The sequence below is a fragment of the Armigeres subalbatus genome, chromosome 2, assembly GCF_024139115.2.
Source record: "Armigeres subalbatus isolate Guangzhou_Male chromosome 2, GZ_Asu_2, whole genome shotgun sequence".
NCBI lineage: Eukaryota > Metazoa > Arthropoda > Insecta > Diptera > Culicidae > Armigeres > Armigeres subalbatus.
The window spans coordinates 241,866,777-241,879,781 of NC_085140.1; the positions used below are offsets into that span (position 1 = coordinate 241,866,777).

The window sequence follows — 13,005 nt, forward strand, 5'->3', positions numbered from 1 at the left end:
AAGAGGGATTTGATATTTGGTCGAAAAAGAGAAACTCTTGTTGCATACACAGTTAAATTCGTCAACCCAAAATTAAATTCAATATTCACTATAGATAGTAGAATCTATAGATGAGCGAAAGCATGGCTGAGTCGTCTTTTTTGCCCGTGCACACGCGCATATGACGTCACAGCCCTTAACGTATCCATTGAAATCGTGACGTCATGCTCGTTTGGAGACACGTTTGACAGTTCGTTTGGAGACAGAGGATTTATCTTCGCTCATCTATATATTCCACTATCTATAATATTCACCTAACCCTTTCAGACCCAAGAAATATCGTTCAACGTCGATTACGTCCATCGTTTAACGGCATTTTCACCCCCCCCCCCTCTGTCACCGAGCCTGTCACAATCTGCCTGATTTTCATATACAATTTTATTTTGAAAAAAAGTTGATTTTTTTCATTTATTCGATAGAACGCCTGCTTCTGAGCCAGGACTTATTTTTTTCACACTCAAAGACCCTTAATTTGATGCACAGCAAAAAAAAATGTAAAGTGCATCGACGTAATTTGAACGATGTACCGATTTTCCGATGTGATAGCAAAATTTAGATACAAATTGACATCCATTTGAATGTGATATTACATCTCCTGGAAATTACAGTGGAACGGATTCACTTTTTGTCATTCTGTTACAGTTGTGTGATATTATAGTGTTGTTACATTTAATATGACACAGTAAAACATGCTACCAAGCGTGTCAGATATTGGTTTATGTTATTACGCAAATCGAGTGTAATATCACATTATAAATTATGTGCTTTTCTCACAACACTGCGTAATTTGTTATGACTGGCATGACTGGCAGCCTGGCAGGCTGGTGGCGTTTAGCAGCTGCCATCTTGGCAATTCGTTTTGTACTGTTTGGGGGGAAATCATTTTTAAAATCAAAATTACCTTGAAATTTGTCCTTCATCGCATCTAAATCGAATCCCATGCCATAGAGCAGAAAGAGAACTAGTAAGTATTAAGTATTTATTGCTAAAAAACGCCTAATTGAGAGATTTTCATACATTTTATCTAACAATATTTTTATCCCTTTTATTTTTTCTTTTTCTAGTGATTTTCGGTTCCATTCCAACATCGTTGAAGATTCCTCATTGCGGATGCTCGCTCCATGAAATTTACGCGACGTAGTAATAGTTGATAGGCGATAAGGCACTCCGCGGCCACTCTTCAGATTCAGGATTCGTTATCAAAATCATTACGTAACGAATCTAATGGTACCCTGCAGAGTCGACGTAGCTACTGTTCTGCCGAGGAATAAAGATATTGTGAACGGATCTCACAGGAGCTTCCTTGCAAATATGAGGGAAGCGATCTCGCAGCACATTCGTCGAATGTTCCTGTCAAGAGTAGGAACTGCAAATTAAGAAATCTGAATTGGAATGAGGTAAGTGAAAAATTAACTATCAGGGATATTATTGACCGAAGTGTTATCCGAGAGATGGAATGTATAATCAATTATTTTCAAAGAAATGCCGAAGGGAATCCTTCAGGACTGCCAATGAGAATTTTTGCCAATAATCCTTTTGCAAAGGCGATGGAAATCTTGGGACGATTTCAACGTGAATCTTTTTAGGATTCCAAAGAGATAATAAGTCCTTTAGGGATTGCAACGGGAAGGTATTAAAAATTTCGACGGAAATCCTTTAGGGATTCCGACGGGAATTCTTAAAGGATTGCGATGGGAATCCTATATCGATACCGACGGGAATCCTGCAGGGATGACGATGAGAATCATAAAGGATACCGAAGGGATTTGTCGAGCAGTTATATGGGACTCTTGGAAATTTCGACGGATTTACTTAAGGGATTTTGACGGGAATACTCTAGAAACTCCGATGCGACGGTAACACAAGTAACCAAATGTTCCTTTAAGAGTACATTTTCTGCTTAATCAGCTTGACTGAGCTGATTAGGCGAAAAACGTACTCTTAAAGGAACTTTTGGTTACTTGGGAAACGTTTAGATATTTTGACGGGAATTCTTCAGGGATGCAATTAAGAACTAGGGATTTTAAGGATTGGATTTAAGGATTCCTATGCAGAAATCTTTTGAAGTTTCTAAGAGAAGCCTTCAAAGGTTCCGACCAAAGCATTTTAGGGATTTCGACGAGAATTCTTTTGAGATTCCGGTGAGAATCCTTTAGGGATTCCGGCTAGAATACTTTGGGGACTCCGGCGAGAATCCTCTAGGTATTCCTACGGAAATCATTTCGGGATTCCGACGGGAATGCTTTAGAAATTCCGACGGGAATCCTTTAGGGGTTCCGAAGGGGAATCCTTTAGAGATTCCGAGGGGAATCCTTTAGGGATTCGAGGGGAATCCTTTAGGGATCCCGACAGGGAATCCTTTAGGGATTCCAACGGAATTCTTTAGATATTCCGACGGGAATCCTTTAGAGATTTCGACGAGAATTCTTTAGAGATTCCGACGGAAATCCTTGAAGATTCAAAGAGATTTTTATGATTTCTGACGGGTATCTTTCAGGGATTCCGATGTGAATCATTTAGGGATTCCGACGGAAATTCTTCACAGAATCCGACGGGAATCCTTTAGAGATTCCGACGGAAATCCTTCGACGATTCCAATGAGAATTCTTTAGGGTCTCCGACGGGTATCTTTCAGGGATTCCGACGGGTATCCTTCAGGGATTCTTACTAGAGTTCTTTAGAGATTCTGACGTCAATTTCATAGGAATTCCGACGTCATTCCTTCAAGGATTCCGGCGGAAATCCTTGAGGGAATTCAAAGGGAATGCTTCTGTGATTCCGACGGGTATCTTTCAGGGATCCCGACGGGAATCCTTCAGAGATTCCGACGGGAATCCTTTAGGGATACCGACAGGAATCCTTTAGGGATACCGACGGGAATCCTTCAGGGATTTCGACGGGAATCATTCAGGGATTTTGACGGGAATCCTTTAGGGATTCCGACAGGAATCCTTTAGGGACTCCGACGGGAATCCTTTAGAGATTCCGACGGGAATCCTTTAGGGATTCCGACGGGCATCCTTTAGGGATTCCGACGGGAATTCTTTAGAGATTCCGACGGGAATTCTTTAGAGATTCCGACGGAAATCCCTTGAAGATTCCGATGTGAATTATTTAGGGATTCCTACGGGAATTCTTTAGAGATTCCGACGAGAATTCTTCAGAGATTCCGACGGGAATCCTTTAGAGATTCCGACGGAAATCCTTCGACGATTCCAACGAGAATTATTTAGGGTCTCCGACGGGTATCTTTCAGGGATTCCGACGGGTATCCTTCAGGGATTCTTACTAGAGTTCTTTAGAGATTCTGACGTCAATTTCATAGGAATTCCGACGTCTTTCCTTCAAGGATTCCGGCGGAAATCCTTGAGGGAATTCAAAGGGAATCCTTCTGTGATTCCGACGGGTATCTTTCAGGGATCCCGACGGGAATCCTTCAGAGATTCCGACGGGAATCCTTTAGGGATACCGACAGGAATCCTTTAGGGATACCGACAGGAATCCTTTAGGGATACCGACGGGAATCCTTTAGGGATTTCGACGGGAATCATTCAGGGATTTTGACGGGAATCCTTTAGGGATTCCGACGGGAATCCTTTAGGGATTCCGACGGGAATCCTTTAGGGATTCCGACGGGAATCCTTTAGGGATTCCGAAGGCAATCCTTTAGGGACTCCGACGGGAATCCTTTAGGGATTCCGACGGGAATCCTTTAGGGATTCCGACGGGAATCCTTTAGGGATTCCGACGGGAATCCTTTAGGGATTCCGACGGGAATCCTTTAGGGATTCCGACGGGAATCCTTTAGGGATTCCGACAGAAATCCTTTAGGGATTCCGACGGAAATCCTTCGACGATTCTAACGAGTATTCTTTAGGGTTTCCGACGGGAATCCTTCAGGGATTCTTACGGGAATTCTTTAGAGATTCTGACGTCAATTTCATAGGAATTCCGACGGCATTCCTTCAAGGATTCCGGCGGAAATCCTTCTGGGATTCCGACGGGTATCTTTCAGGGATCCCGACGGGAATCCTTCAGGGATTCCGAGGGGAATCCTTAAGGGATACCAACGGGAATCCCTTAGGGATACCGACGGAAATCCTTCAGGGATTCCGAAGGGAATCCTTTAGGGATTCCGAAGGGAATCCTTTAGGGATTCCGAAGGGAATCCTTTAGGGATTCCGAAGGGAATCCTTTAGGGATTCGAAGGGAATCCTTTAGGGATTCGAAGGGAATCCTTTAGTGATTCGAAGGGAATCCTTTAAGGGATTCGAAGGAACTTTAGGGAGTTCGAAGGGAATCCTTTAGGATTCGAAGGGAATCCTTTAGGATTCGAAGGGAATCCTTTAGGGATTCGAAGGGAATCCTTTAGGATTCGAAGGAATCCTTTAGGGATTCGAAGGAATCCTTTAGGGATTCCGACGGGAATCCTTTAGGGATTCCGAAGGGAATCCTTTAGGGATTCCGAAGGGAATCCTTTAGGGATTCCGAAGGGAATCCTTTAGGGATTCCGAAGGGAATCCTTTAGGGATTCCGAAGGGAATCCTTTAGGGATTCCGAAGGGAATCCTTTAGGGATTCCGAAGGGAATCCTTTAGGGATTCCGACGGGAATCCTTTAGGGATTCCGACGGGAATCCTTTAGGGATTCCGACGGGAATCCTTTAGGGATTCCGACGGGAATCCTTTAGGGATTCCGACGGGAATCCTTTAGGGGAATCCTTTGGGTATTCCGACGGGAATCCTTTAGGGATTCGACAGGAATCCTTTAGGATTCCGACGGGAATCCTTTAGGGATTCCGACAGGAATCCTTTGAGGATTCCGACGGAATCCTTTAGGGATTCCTGACGGGAATCGCTTTAGGGATTCGACGGAATCCTTTAGGATTCCGACAGGAATCCTTTAGGATTCCGACAGGGAATCCTTTAGGGATTCCGACGGGAATCCTTTAGGAGTTCGACAGGGAATCCTTTAAGGGATTCCGACGGGAATCCTTTAGGGATTCGACGGGAATCCTTTAGGGATTCCGACGAGGAATCGCTTTGAGGATTCCGACGGGAATCCTTTAGGGATTCCGACGGGAATCCTTTAGGGATTCCGACGGGAATCCTTTAAAGGGATTCGAAGGGAATCGTTTAGGGATTCGACGGGAATCCTTTGAGGGATTCGACAAGGGAATCCTTTAGGGATTCCGACAGGAATCCTTTAGGATTCCGACGGGAATCCTTTAGGGATTCCTGACGGAATCCTTTAGGGATTCCGACAGGAATCCTTTAGGGATTCGACAGGAATCTTTGGGGATTCCGACGGGAATCCTTTAGGGATTCCGACGGGAATCCTTTAGGGATTCCGACGGGAATCCTTTAGGGATTCCGACGGGCATCCTGTAGGGATTCCGACGGGCATCCTTTAGGGATTCCGACGGGAATGCTTCAGGGATCCCGACGGGAATCCTTTAGGCATTCCGAGGGGAATCCTTTAGGGATTCCGAGGGGAATCCTTTAGGGATTCCGAGGGGAATCCTTTAGGGATTCCGAGGGGAATCCTTTAGGGATTCCGAGGGGAATCCTTTAGGAATTCCGAGGGGAATCCTTTAGGGATTCCGACGGGAAGGGAATCCTTTAGGAATTCCGAGGGGAATCCTTTAGGGATTCCGACGGGACGGGAATCCTTCAGGGATTCCGACGGGACGGGAATCCTTCAGGGATTCCGAGAGGAATCTTTTAGGGATTTCGAGGGGAATCCTTTAGGGATTCCGAGGGTAATCCTTTAGGGATTCCAAGGGGAATCCTTTAGGGATTCCGAGGGGAATCCCTTAGGGATTCCGAGGGGAATCCTTTCGGGATTCCGAGGAGAATCTCTTAGGGATTCGAGGGAATCCTTTCAGGATTCCGACGGTAATCCTTTAGAATTCCAACGGGAATCCTTTAGGGATTCAGACGAGAATGCTTTAGGGACTCGAACTGTAATCCTTTTGGGATCTCGACAGGAATCTTTCAGTAACCCTGATGGAAATCCATAAGAGATTTCGATGGAAGTTCTATAGGAATTTCGATGGAAATACTTTAGGAATTACAATCCCTAAATCCTTTAGCCATTCCAAATGGGAATCCTTTAGGGATTCCAATAGGAGTTTAGAGTTTTTCTCCTTTGGAGACTACAACATGAATACTCCTGGCGAGAATCCAATGGAAAAAGATAAGGATTTTCGAATAAAATCCTTTGGAGATTCCGACGGTTATTTTTCGGGAAAACGATTAAGACATTTCGGCGGAAATCCTCCATGGTTTCCGACGGGAATAATTGAAGATTCGACGAAATCACTTTAGGGAATCCAACAAGAATTCTCTAGGAATTGCAATGGAAATCTTTCAGGGATTCCGTCGAAAATTTTTAGGCGTTCCAACGGAAATGCTTTTATGGCTCCAACTGGAATCTTTTTTAGATTTCGACGGGAATCTTTCAGGGACTCCGATCGGAATCCTGTAGGGGCCTCAATAGGAATCTTTCAGAGATTCCAACTGGACAGCTTTAAGAATCCCGGCAGTAAAGGCTATAGCCTCACACCTCGAGAATTAGACAGCGGTTTTCCCCCATATATCCCTAAAGAATTTCCGTAAGAATCCCAAAAGGAAAACCCGTTGAAATAACTAAAGAATTCCCGTTGAATCATGGGGCCCTCCTTTGCCGTGCGATAAAACGCGTGGCTGCAAAGCAAGAACATGCTGAAGGTGGCTGGGTTCGATTCCCGGTGCCGGTCTAGGCAATTTTCGGATTGGAAATTGTCTCCACTTTCCTGTGCATAAAAGTATCATCGTGTTAGCCTCATGATATACGAATGCAAAAATGGTAACCTGGCTTAGAAACCTCGCAGTTAATAACTGTGGAAGTGCTTAATGAACACTAAGCTGCGAGGCGGCTCTATCCCAGTGTGGGGATGTAATCCCAACAAACAACGACAAGCTACAAATAAGCATCTAGGTTGAATTATTGTTTATTTGTGATCTTTGTAGCTGAATAAAATGGATGCTGAATAATTTGCTAGACAGATTTCATTTCAGTATTTAATCTAACTAATATTCGACATGGCCTATTTATTTGTTTACTACCTTTATTTGAAGTCGAACTTACGTTTTCGTTTTATCACATTTCAGCACATTGGGGAAGTTTAACAATGTACTGAACTAATGATTTTTAAAGTTCTCTGTTCGACTATGGTGTGATGCTCTGAAAGGGTGGTCGAATTGAGTTTGAATAGTAAGTTAATAAGGAGGCATTAGGCATCCTTCTTTACCTTTGTCCTTCTTAACCATTGGATTTCACATTTATCTGATCTATCGCACAGTGGGAAAATCATGCTTTTTCAGTTTGAGAGAAAATCTGGATTCTAGATCTTTTAATTTATAGAAAAATAATGATTTATTTTCAAGACATGCTTTTTTATTTTCGTGATTTATTAAACTGTCGGAGATTATAACGAACGAAACTGCTGGAGCAATAAAAAAAATCATGCATTCATGCGAAACTAAATTTACTAAAAGCCGGACATAACGCCGTTGAATAACATCGGAAAATTATTGAATCTTTGATGTGTTGAATCCCAATATTATCGCATGGATGTTGATCTTTATTGCTGCGAAATTGGAATAATCTTAGCATTTGACAATCAATTCGCAAACGATTATCAAGAGAATCTGAGGAAGGCCGAATATACAGTGAACGTTCGCTAATTGGGGTTTTTCTAGTTGGGGCGCTTTTAGTTGGGGTTCGCTAATTGGGGCGAAACCCAATTAAAATCAGCTAAACGTCAGAATGTGATGTCAAAAAACGCGTTGACGTTTTGTTTCCGTGTTTAGCAGGATCGATATTTTCTGGCGCGTTAAATTTTCTTTTGTTCAATGCCAAAAGTAAACAACATTGACGCTTGTCAAACCGCCTCAATTAGCGAACGGCATTCGCTAGTTGGGGTGAGGTCGTGCCCCAATTAGCGAACGATCACTGTACATTGATTTTATTTTCATAAATCCATAAATAGCATTAGGGACGGATTTTATTTTATCGTTTATCGACATTATTTTACGTATTTTTCCTAGTGTTGCGATGGTTATGACTGGCTGAACAATGGTTGAAATAAAAATCTTGTACAGTTATTAACAAACTGTAGTTTGACAGATCGACTTATTATTATGATTCATATTCAGCAATAAGATTATTTATGTTATGCACTGAGTGAGCCATATCTAACAAATCAAGGATGGCGCGGATGACAACGTTACCGGCGGATGATCAAATGACAGCAGTTCGAGACCCGATTTAGGAAAATTTTAAAATGGGATACATATATGAAAATAGCAATTGCTTCAAAATACGTTCATTGGAGATCTTACTGATGTTACCTTCTATGCGTTATTATTTTCGAAGAATTCACATGCAGCTGAATTGAGGCTTAGTAAAATGCTTATTAAAGGTTTAACGAATCAGTTAATAAAGTTGTTTTTCAAAATGAGATGTTGTAGTTGTATAACTTCGCCAAAATTGTGTGAACAAAGCTTGAACAGAAGTTGTGATAAGAAATAGTACAGACATTATTCAACACAGCGCTGAATTAAATCATCACACTGATGTTAGTTCAACTAGTGAATGTTTGTTGGGATGCCAGTAAGAAGATTCCCGTTAAAATCCCTGAACGATTCCCATCGGCATCCCTAAAGGATTCCCTTCGGAATCCCTGAAGGATTCCCTTCGGAATCCCTGAAGGATTCCCTTCGGAATCCCTGAAGGATTCCCTTCGGAATCCCTGAAGGGTTCTTTACGGAATCCCTGAAGGTTTCCCTTCGGAATCCCTGGAGGATTCCCTTCGGAATCCCTGGAGGATTCCCTTCGGAATCCCTGGAGGATTCCCTTCGGAATCCCTGGAGGATTCCCTTCGGAATCCTGAAAGTTCCTTCGGAATCCCTGAAGGATTCCTTCGGAATCTCTGAAGGATTCCCTTGGAATCTCTGAAGGATTCCTTCGAAATCTCTGAAGGATTCCTTCGGAATCCCTGAAGGATTCCCTTGGAATCCCTGAAGTTCCCTTCGGAATCCCTGAAGGATTCCTTCGGAATCCCTGAAGGATTCCTTCGAATCCCTGAAGGATTCTCTTCGGAATCCCTGAAGGATTCCCTTCGGAATCCCTGAAGGATTCCCTTCGGAATCCTGAAGGATTCCTTGGAATCCCTGAAGGATTCCTTCGGAATCCCTGAAGGATTCCCTTTGGAATCCCTGAAGGATTCCTTGGAATCCCTGAAGGATTCCTTCGGAATCCTGAAGGATTCCTTCGAATCCCTGAAGATTCCTTCAGATCTGAAGATTCCTCGAATCCGAAGGATTCCTTCGAATCCTGAAGGATTCCTTCGGAATCCTGAAGGTTCCTTCAGGAATCCTGAAGGATTCCTTCGGAATCCTGAAGGATTCCTTTGGAATCCTGAAGGATTCCTTGAATCCTGAAGGATTCCCTTCGGAATCCTGAAGGATTCCCTTCGGAATCCCTGAAGGATTCCTTCGGAATCCCTGAAGGATTCCTTCGGAATCCCTGAAGGATTCCTTGGAATCCTGAAGGATTCCTTGGAATCCTGAAGGATTCCCTTCGGAATCCCTGAAGGATTCCTTCGGAATCCCTGAAGGATTCCCTTCGGAATCCTGAAGGATTCCTTCGGAATCCCTGAAGGATTCCTTGGAATCCTGAAGGATTTCCTTCGGAATCCTGAAGGATTTCCTTCGGAATCCTGAAGGATTTCCTTGGAATCCCTGAAGGATTCCCTTCGGAATCCCTGAAGGATTCCTTCGAATCCTGAAGGATTCCCTTCGGAATCCCTGAAGGATTCCCTCTTCGGAATCCCTGAAGGATTCCTTGGAATCCTGAAGGATTCCTTCGGAATCCTGAAGGATTCCTTCGGAATCCCTGAAGGATTCCTTCGGAATCCTGAAAGGATTCCTTCGGAATCCCTGAAGGATTCCTTGGAATCCCTGAAGGATTCCTTCGGAATCCTGAAGGATTCCCTTCGGAATCCCTGAAGGATTCCTTCGGAATCCTGAAGGATTCCTTCGGAATCCCTGAAGGATTCCTTCGAACTCCCTGAAGGATTCCCTTCGAATCCTGAAGGATTCCTTCGGAATCCCTGAATGGATTCCTTGGAATCCTGAAGGATTCCTTCGGAATCCCTGAAGGATTCCTTCGGAATCCCTGAAGGATTCCCTTCGGAATCCCTGAAGGATTCCTTCGGAATCCCTGAAGGATTCCTTCGAATCCCTGAAGGATTCCTTCGGAATCCTGAAGGATTCCTTCGGAATCCCTGAAGGATTCCCTTGGAATCCTGAAAGTTCCTTCGGAATCCTGAAGGATTCCCTTCGGAATCCCTGAAGGATTCCTTCGGAATCCCTGAAGGATTCCTTCGGAATCCTGAAGGATTCCCTTCGGAATCCTGAAGGATTCCTTCGGAATCCCTGAAGGATTCCTTCGGAATCCCTGAAGGATTCCTTCGGAATCCCTGAAGGATTCCTTCGAATCTAAAGAATTCCCGTCGGAATCCCTAAAGGATTCCCGTCGAAATCCCTGAAGGATTCCCGTCGGAATCCCTAAAGGATTCCCGTCGGAATCCCTAAAGGATTCCCTTCGGAATCCCTAAAGGATTCCCTTCGGAATCCCTAAAGGATTCCCCTCGGAATACCTAAAGGATTCCCCTCGGAATACCTAAAGGATTCCCCTCGGAATACCTAAAGGATTCCCCTCGGAATACCTAAAGGATTCCCCTCGGAATACCTAAAGGATTCCCCTCGGAATACCTAAAGGATTCCCCTCGGAATCCTTTACTGCCAGGATTCTTAAAGCTGTCCAGTTGGAATCTCTGAAAGATTCCCATTGAGGCCCCTACAGGATTCCGATCGGAGTCCCTGAAAGATTCCCGTCGGAATCTAAAAGAGATTCCAGTTGGAGCCATAAAAGCATTTCCGTTGGAACGCCTAAAAATTTTCGACGAAATCCCTGAAAGATTTCCATTGCAATTCCAAGAGAATTCTTGTTGGATTCCCTAAAATGATTTCGTCGAAATTCTTCAATTATTCCCGTCGGAAACCATAGAGGATTTCCGCCGAAATGTCCTAATCGTTTTCGTCGTTTTCCCGAAAAATTCTCGTCGGAATCTCCAAAGGATTTTATTCGATAATCCTTATCTTTTCCCATTGGATTCTCACCAGGAGTATTCATGTTGAAATCTCCAAAGGATTTTCATCAGAATTTCTTAAAGGCTCTCGTCGAAAACTCTAAACTCCTATTAGAATCCCTAAAGGATTCTCATTTGAAATGCCTGAAGGATTTAGGGATTGTAATTTCTAAAGTATTTCCAACGAAATCTCTTAAGGATTTCCATCAGGGTTACTGAAAGATTCCTGTCGGGATCCCAGAAGGATTACAGTTCGAGTCCCTAAAGCATTCTCGTCGGAATCCCTAAAGGATTCCCGTCGGAATCCCTAAAGGATTTCCGTCGAAATCCCTAAAGGATTCCCGTCGGAATCCCTAAAGGATTCCCGTCGGAATCCCTACAGGGATCCCGCTGGAATCCCTCAAGGTTCCCCGTCGAAATACCTAAAATATTAGCGTTGAAATCCCCAAAAGATTACCGTCAGAATTTGAATTACCGTCTTTTGAATCCCTAAAGGACATCTGTTTGAATTCCTTAAGGTTCCCCGTCGGAATCCCTAGAAGATTACCGTCGGAATCACTGAAGTCTTACCGTGGAAATCCCTAAAGGATTCTCATTTGGTATGCTTAAATGATTTCCATCGGAATGCTCGTCGGATTCCCCAAATAACTATCGTCAGAAACCCTAAAGGGTTCCCGTGGAAGCATTCTTGGCAGAATCCCCCAAGGATTTTCGTCAAAATCCCTGAAGAACTCTCGTCGAACACCATAAAGGATCCCCGTTGGAATTCCATATGATTTTCTTCGGAACCTTTTAAGGACTCTCGTCGAAATCCCTTAAATACTCCCGTCGGAGTCCCTAAAGTATTTCCATTGGAATTCTTAGAGAACGGAACTCTTAAATAACAAGAGGATTTCGTTGGGAATGCAGGGAAGATTCCGATGAAAACCTCGGGAGGATTTCCTTTGGAATCCCTATAGGATTTCCTCACTGCGGAATCTCAGAATATCAGAAGGATGCCATTTGAAAAACAATAATCTTTTGAATTTTTGATAGTGAAGAGTATTCCCTATTTTTTTTAGGTAACTGACGGCTGAACGGTAACCTGCGAATTGCAAATTCGTTTGTTTTTGGCGGTCGAATCCAGAACGCCATTATTTCTTCGTAATCTATATAGTGTAGCTACGGTGTACCTATCTCTCACTATATTCCACGACTGGCCATCACTCCAAGTTCATCCATAGTACGCCAAGATGGAAGGTGTAAAATACATCGAGATTGTAACGAAAGAGGATGCATCTCCGTGAGATCCTGGATGTCTGCAAGAAATTAAGATGCAGGAAATCATTGAATCAGGCGGAACGGAGTGTCAATGATTCGCACTACGCCGGCCTCGACATCGGCTTTCTGGTTAGCCAAGGAAGTGGTTAGAAGTAGGCTTTTCAACTTTCGCCGTGCTGTCCTGGATCGGAACTGCGTGCCCTCGGAGATGTGACAGTATGCCACTAGTTCTTCTCATTAGCTTCTTTTCTACTTCGAATTGATCTCAGGTATAGTAAATATCTCATAGCAGAAATAGTTTACCTTCAATTAAACCACTTTTATTCAGGGTGCTAACAACAACTTCTGGCTGAGACCGGCCACTACGCTGGGCAATGATCCACTTGTTCAACACGGGCGACGTTCAACAAGGACACCTACTTTTGCGTGCGACGACGATGGTTAGAATCTGCCAAGAAGCCTCATCTGAAGCATGAGCACTGGGCACCGCTTTTGGTAGAATGCATA

At 43.7% G+C, this 13,005-nt stretch overlaps 1 long non-coding RNA gene across 1 annotated transcript; it reads left to right on the forward strand.

Annotated features, from left to right (window-relative positions):
- Positions 1–921: 921 nt before the first annotated feature.
- On the forward strand, positions 922–12,910 carry LOC134216099 (uncharacterized). The gene is made up of 4 exons (XR_009980483.1): positions 922–1,003; positions 1,104–1,436; positions 12,300–12,767; positions 12,827–12,910. It is a non-coding gene; the product is annotated as an uncharacterized LOC134216099 (long non-coding RNA).
- Positions 12,911–13,005: the final 95 nt, after the last annotated feature.